This window comes from Dioscorea cayenensis, chromosome 7, assembly GCF_009730915.1.
Source record: "Dioscorea cayenensis subsp. rotundata cultivar TDr96_F1 chromosome 7, TDr96_F1_v2_PseudoChromosome.rev07_lg8_w22 25.fasta, whole genome shotgun sequence".
Classification (NCBI taxonomy): domain Eukaryota; kingdom Viridiplantae; phylum Streptophyta; class Magnoliopsida; order Dioscoreales; family Dioscoreaceae; genus Dioscorea; species Dioscorea cayenensis.
This window is the reverse complement of record NC_052477.1, coordinates 16,936,940-16,944,420: the sequence shown is the minus strand read 5'-3', so window position 1 is coordinate 16,944,420 and position 7,481 is coordinate 16,936,940. Positions and strand designations below refer to the sequence as shown.

Genomic DNA, 7,481 nt, shown 5'->3' with positions numbered 1-7,481 from the left:
TCGGGACACCATAGTTCTATTAATGCTTTATAGAAATTCAAGTCACAGTCATAGTGGCCAACTGAAGCCACAATCCCGCTCACCAACTCTGCTTCAGATTATTCCTTGGAGTAGTTATTGACCATGTACTTGGCCCACTCTGTATAATACGGAAGATCAATCAAACTATTTTGGATAGGCTCCCTACACCTCCATCCTGGATGGTGATTGATGATTCTAGATCCGAAGGTTTCAAACGTCTTCAAATCCTTTATTTCTCCTTCAGGCTTCAAACAAATTGAATCAGTCAAGCAGTCCTCAAACCAATGGTTTGTGGATAATTTGGCAATAACTATACGATTTGGATAGCACTTCACCCACTCTGATTGTCCTCCTCCTTCATATATGATTGCGGGTTCGGCTTCAAAAATCAAAGATAGGAGTGTGGCACATGAAGGGTTGACCTTAGGGGACCTCATTGCAATTTTGGGCCATATCCCAAACATGTTGAGAGGTATTGGTCATGACAAAAAGAAAGGGTTGGGATTCCTACTTCTCTCAGTCAATCTCATCAAAGAAAATTCCGTACGAAAAGTAGGAAGGGGGCATTTGTTTATATATAAATAATATAACATATGTCCTAATAGAACCCAAATCCCAATTTAATTAAAATTTAAATATATCTTAATCATGGATATATTTAGAATTTAAATTTAAATGTCCTAATCTTAATTGAATTTGGATTTTCCCTTTAAAATAAATTATTTGGTTGTCTTGGACTAGAATACAAATCCCAAGGCAAATAAAAAATACAAATAATAAAATAATAATAAAATATAAATTACAAAATTGCCCCTTAGAATTTATCTCGAGGAATAAATCCAAATATCAAGATTGCCCTTGAGAAACACATATCTCGAGGCAATCTCAAATCTTAGGATAGCCCAAATATGCATCTCGAGGCGATCCTAAATTTCATATAACCTGAGAACAAATCTTGCGACAACATGAGAAACTACAAATCCTAAAGTAATCAAACACATATCCCGAGGCAAATTGGTTTAATTGAATTTTGAGAAAAAAAATTAAATTAAAAAATTATATTAAAACAATTAAAATTTCAAATTAGAAACTTTAAAATTTCAAATTTGATCTAATCTCCTTTTGTTTGATTCACTGCGATTCTTCGGGAGGGTTTTGGGGATTAAGGATAAGAATAAGAGAAGCTTTTAAAAGAGGAGGAGAAAAAAAAAAGACCAGGGGAATTGAGGGAGAAAAAGAAAAGAAAAAAAGGAAGAATAATTTAGCGAGAAGAAAAAAGGAAAAGAGAAAGAAGATCTAAAGAAAAAAAGAAGAGAAGAAGAAGATGCTGACATCTCTTCCCCATATTTACATAAAGAAAATCAGATGCTGCTGCTGTCACCTGCCATTGCTGCCACCGCTGTCAATCATTGTTGCATGCAGACTCGCTGCTGCTATTGCCGCCGAGCTTACCAAAGTGAAGATTGAGATCGAGAAAGTTAGGAAGTAGAGGCACGAGAAGAAAATCAAGCTCGCAATCTGAGCCATTGACCATTATGCCGGTGATCCAGCCTACCAATTCCTCCAGGACAGCATCCTAGAGTTCTTCACCAAGCTCTTGGGCTTCGATCTTAACCAACTGAAGAATGAGAAGTTCAACAGGATCGATCTCGCCGCCAAGCCCATTTCTCAGTTAATTCTTCGATCTCACAACCCTCCTCTGTGAGAGCATCGCTCACCGGGTCTTTCCCAAAGAGTCCAACCTTGAGTACGCCAAGATCGATGAGTGCCACTATGCCTACCATGACTCGTGACTGACTCCGCCATGAAGTTCTCGTCCCTCTCCGTAAAGTTCTCCAGCTACCAGAGATTTTCATGAGCTCAAGGCAATGGAACACCCTGTCATATAATGGCGTGGTATCTGTCACCATGAACAACTACAACAATACATTCAAGAAGCATGACAACGATCGTTTCTCAAACTTCCCTTGAGGATGTGAAGAAAGGCAAGGCCAAGATTGCCACCGGTGTTCTACTCCCTCATGAGATCCTTGCAGTCATCTACAAATACAAGGACAAAGATGGTGACGATGGTGATGATAATGGTATAACAGAGCTACAATGGGCAAGGATGGTGCAAGATGTTTTGAAGCTCGGTAAGATTAATAATTGCATTGCTGTTTGTGACATCTTCGGGAGCATGATTGAGACTCCAATGCAGGTATTTGTGGCCATTGGGCTACCTATCTCAGAGCTCAGTAAGAAGCTGGAGCCATGGGAGGAGTGATCACCAACGAGAGGAGCACAATGGTGGAGATCAAGGACCTTAGCTTCACGTACCCGGTGATCGATGGCCACCCACCACCGGGGTCTTTCCCACTCATCAATGGGTTTTCACTCACCCTCCATGGCGGAAATCATTTTTTGCTCGTCTGGTCTAGTGGTTCTAGGAAGACGATGATTTTGAAAATTTTGGGAGGGAAGCATATGGTTGGGTCGGAGATGGTTATGGTTCTTGGTGTTGGAGCGCAACTCAGCCTCACCTGCTACACCTTGAGGATTTTGAGAAGAAGATAGAGAAGAGAAAAGTTTGGTAACTAAAAAGATACACAGAGTATGAGAGAAAGTCACTCTCAGATCAGCTGACTTGGTCTTCCATTACCCTTTTAATATACTAGCATAATACACAGACCAAAACGTCAAAAAGGACAAAGATATTAGTTCTAACCCATTGGTCAGTCAACCTGCTTAACTTTAACCTCATTGGTTAGCAACCTTAAAACATAGATACTATAAAATAATATGCCACTAACTTATCTAGATTGACTTTCTTGCCCCTAGTATAGTTACCCTTTACTCTCTCCATTCTCAGCATGGTCCTAATCACCTGCAGCCATCCCCAAGCATGGTTGCCAGCCTTACCCTGCGACCCTCCATGCCGATAACCCACATCTTCTTCACTCATCCATCACCATCAACACTCCCCCTTGATTGAAGCATGTGAATCCCCCATTTGAGCTCGGAACTCTTTGTGCTTTTTTGCTGGTAACGGTTTTGTAAAAATGTCCTCAAGTTGATCCTTAGTGTTGCAGTGCTGAAGAGTGATCATTCACTACAAGAAATACAGGAATAGGCAACGGATTTTTCCGTCGCAAAGAACTACATTTCCGTTGCTATAAATATTTAGCAACGGACTTAGCAACGGAATCATTCCGACGGCTATTCCCAAGTCGCTATTCAAATTCCGTCGGTATGATAAAATTCCGTCGTTATTTCTTATATTGTTCCGACAGATAATTCCGTTGCCAAACACAAAAACTCCGTCATTATTATAATAATAAAATATTGATTCTTTTATGGTTCACAAAAATTCTATTGCTATATTTCCGTCGCTAGTGTTGCATAACAACGGACTATTCCGTTACAATTATTGTTATAGCTACCGAAAAATTTAGTTTAGCAACAATATTTTTCTCATTTTAGCAAGGGAATATCCGTCGCTATTATCTTATTTATGATGAAATCCGTTGCTATGCACTCATTAGCTACGGAATTCATTATATTTCCGTTGCCATTGTTTATGTAGCAACGGAATTTTGGTTGTTATTTTCTTATTAGCAACGGAATTCCTTTTTGTTCCGTTGCTATTTCCCTTGTAGGAACGGAAGTTTGGTGGTTGTTTTTCTTATTAGCAACGGATTGTTTTTCCATTGTTAATTTCTTGCAGCAACGGAATTATAGTTGTTGTTTTTTTCTTAGCAACGGATTTTTCTTTTTTCCGTTGTTAGTTTTTGTAGCAACGAAATTTTGGTTGTTGTTTTCTTATACAATTGCAATATATGTATTGCAACAGAATTTCCGATGCTATTTTTTATTTACAATGGAATTTCCATTATCATTTGTTATTTTACAACGGAATATCCGTTGCTATTCTTTATTATTAATTATCATAGCTATTAGCTACTAAATTTGTTTTTCACACAACCTGCACAATTTATTGCACAAATAAAAACAATTACCCATCAAAACACGAATAATACAAATGATCCACAAAAAAATTATCTCATCAAGTATCCATAATCCATCATTTCAATCATACAAAAAATACAAAAATACAATTAATCCATACAAATGATCCAACATTCAATTCATAACAAAAAAACAAATTATCCATACAAATGATCCAACACTCCATCACAACCATAAATCCATCATCAACAATTCTCTAATCCATCAATACACTTGTCACCAATAAACAAAGTGAAATAAGAAGTCATCATGAACATTACTTTGATTTTCTCTGTTCCCTCTTCTTGGCCATTGTCTTCCTTTATTAAAATCATAAAAATTTAAAATCCATCAAATAAAATTGCTATAGAAATACAATTGTGAACAATAAACAAAGTAAAAGTAATATATGAAGGTACATTTAATTACCTTGAGTTTTTTTTGTTGCTCTCTTCTTGCCTCCAAGATCTTCCTCTATGAAAATCATGAAATTTTAAAATCCATCAATTTAAATTGCAAGTAGAAATCTATATGTAAAGCACTAAATCTTAAGAGAAGTAAGATTCAATTTATACCTAAAATTATTTACTTGTTGGTGGAGGAATATTTGATCCAAATTTCTCCATCATGAAACTCATCATAATCTTAAATTGATTTTTTAAGTCGCTTATGTCACCTACGGCATTTTTCACTTGACTCACATCATCAGTCAATGATTCAAGCTTCTGCTCTAAACTCACAATTCTATCATCATTAAGAGAAACATCCATATGTGGAGTACTTGTAGAAGGACCATAAACTGAGTTAGTTGTGCTTGCAACTGTACTAGAAGTAGCATCAAATAATGCTTTAGAATTGACCATGGTGCCAAACCCATATACATGAGTGTGTGTAGCTATCTTTCCTCCAATTGATGACGCCCATGCTTCTGGATCAAACTTAGGATGATCAGAAGTATTATCACCATATTTTTCGGATAATGTAGATTGATATTTATCCTATAACAAGTGAAAACCATTAAAAAAAAAAGTTAATTGATTTAAGTTTACGAAAATATAAAGTAACAATTCACAATTTAAGGAATGAATTACTAATAATTAACATACACTAAGAACTTTGGATTTATTATCTACAAAATCGCCACTTCCTTTTGACCGTTTATGAGTTCTCTCAAATAATTCTGGATAATGTATTGGTCGTTGAAGCTCTTCTTCCTACATAAGAAAATTTTTTTATTAGACTATACATATATTTTATTATTGCAAATATGTGTATAACAAATTGGAAAAATTAAATCCATGATATGAGTGAAGTGAAAAAATTATATACCATTAGCTTTTGAGTAGCAAGAAATGAATGAGAACCGCTAGTGTGTTTTGTAATACTTCCTTCTTTTTCAGTTAAACGATTGGCCAATGCTTTCTTGGATTTGTTTTGCCAACTCTCTGTACTCAAAACTGTATCGATTCAAGCATCCCATATTTCAGTTGGCATCCAATGCCTTTTCATTCCTTTACACTTCTTAATATCAACAATATTAGTGACACCAGCTTCTTTCATAGCTTTTGTTCTTTCACCATTCAATGTATCCTTCAATCGCTCCTTACATGTCTTTTCCCATACTCTTCGTACATTAGGTTCCTCTTGTACGGGCCAATTAAAATATTCCTAATATTGTGCATTAAAATTAAAAGTCACCTCCACAAAAGCAAGTTAAGATAAGATAAACACAATTGACAGTTACCCCAAATTTCTTCCACATAGCTTCTTTTACATCATCTGGAATTTTTCTCCACGTTGGCCACACCCCAGTAAAATAGTTTTTAATTATTTTAACAATAGTTGATGACACCCCTATCTCCGCAAAAACACTGTAACAAGTTATAATTAGCGATTAAACAATGAACATATATAAACAAAGAAATAGTTAATAAACCCAAAGAAAAAATCACTTGTGAATATATCACATTAAATACAAAAATTTCAATAAATTACCTATCACCAAGAATTGTCAAAGTACGTTTTTTATTTGCATCTTCTGGAGCGATTCTTCCTAAAGTAGGACCCCTTGTTCGACGTTGTCTTGCAACATCTTCACCTGCAGTCGATAATCCACCAGAACCTAATTCCAATGTCTCATTTACTATTGGTTCAATCGATGAATTGGATGGCACTTCAAGTGGTGGATCATTATTTGTTGATGTTTGGTTGCCTGGATTACCCATAGAAGATGCCATCATAACAGGTTCAATGGTGGACTGAAGAGTGGAAGTTACTTTCAAAGGTGGACGATATGCAGAATTCCTTGTATGACGATTGTTTCTTGTTTCAATTGCTTGACCTTTACCTTTATTTTTTGTCTTGGGATCTTTGGGTCTAACCATTATAGCACTATTGCAAAAAAACATTAATTGTTAAAACCAATTAAAATTGAAAATCTTTAGCTATAGATTAATACAAAAATTAACCAAAACACCATAGATAAGTGTAGATATAAAAATATATGTCCTTCACAAGTACTATATTAAAAGCTCTTAATTATCATCGGAGTAATGAAAAACATCTTAGTCATCATCTTCGTCATCATCTCCATCACCCACATTTTCTTCATCCCCATCTTCATCGCCATTTTCATCTTCATCTTCATCTTCATCTTCATTAACTTCATCTTCAGCTTCTTGTTGTTCTTCAACAAATGAATTTATCTCCTCAAATATACCATTAGCAAGAACAATTGGGTTTTCAAGTTCCTCTAAAGGAGTAACATATGTAGAAATGCATATTTCATCTTCTTGATAAATGTCATCAACAAAATCAGCTGTACTTTCTTCATGAGTCTTCCTTGTAGAAACATGAAATGTATTCCTTGCCTTTGTTTTGAAAACAGCCCACCAATCACGGCGATCTCTCTTACTAGAGGGATAAGGAATATAAAAAACTTGGTGAGCTTGATCAGCTACAACAAATGGTTCATTCCTAAGAAGTGTTGATTTGTGTTTAATTTCAACAAGACCATGACGAGGATCAACCTTAACCCCTTTTTCCATATCAAACCAATGACATTTAAAAAGTATAACTTTGTTTCCAACACCAAAATACTCTAATTGGATAATATCCTCCAAGACACCATAAAAATCTCTCTCATAATCATTGTAAGAACTTCCTTTCACGCAAACTCCACTATTTTTTGTATTGCGGTTATTCCCATAGTCTTGGGTATGGAACTTGAAACCATTTATAAAACAACCTTTGTAACATTGAGCAATTCGTCCAGGACCATACGACATTTCGACAACATGAGGATCAATTTCATCTTTATATTTAGCCCCCTAAAAGTGTAAGACATAGATCAATAATGTGTCACAAATATATGCATTCACTAGTAATACAATCATATTTTTATACAAAACTTACAAATTGTCTAAACCATTTTGGAAATCTTGTATCTCGTAATTTCTCTAGTTCCTTGTCAG

The 7,481-nt window shown here is 35.5% G+C and overlaps 1 long non-coding RNA gene across 1 annotated transcript; it reads right to left on the bottom strand.

The window, feature by feature from the left end:
• Positions 1-4,273: 4,273 nt before the first annotated feature.
• LOC120264576 lies at positions 4,274-4,654 on the bottom strand. The gene is made up of 3 exons (XR_005537474.1): positions 4,598-4,654; positions 4,438-4,482; positions 4,274-4,328 (listed from the first exon to the last, which is right to left on the bottom strand). It is a non-coding gene; the product is annotated as an uncharacterized LOC120264576 (long non-coding RNA).
• Positions 4,655-7,481: the final 2,827 nt, after the last annotated feature.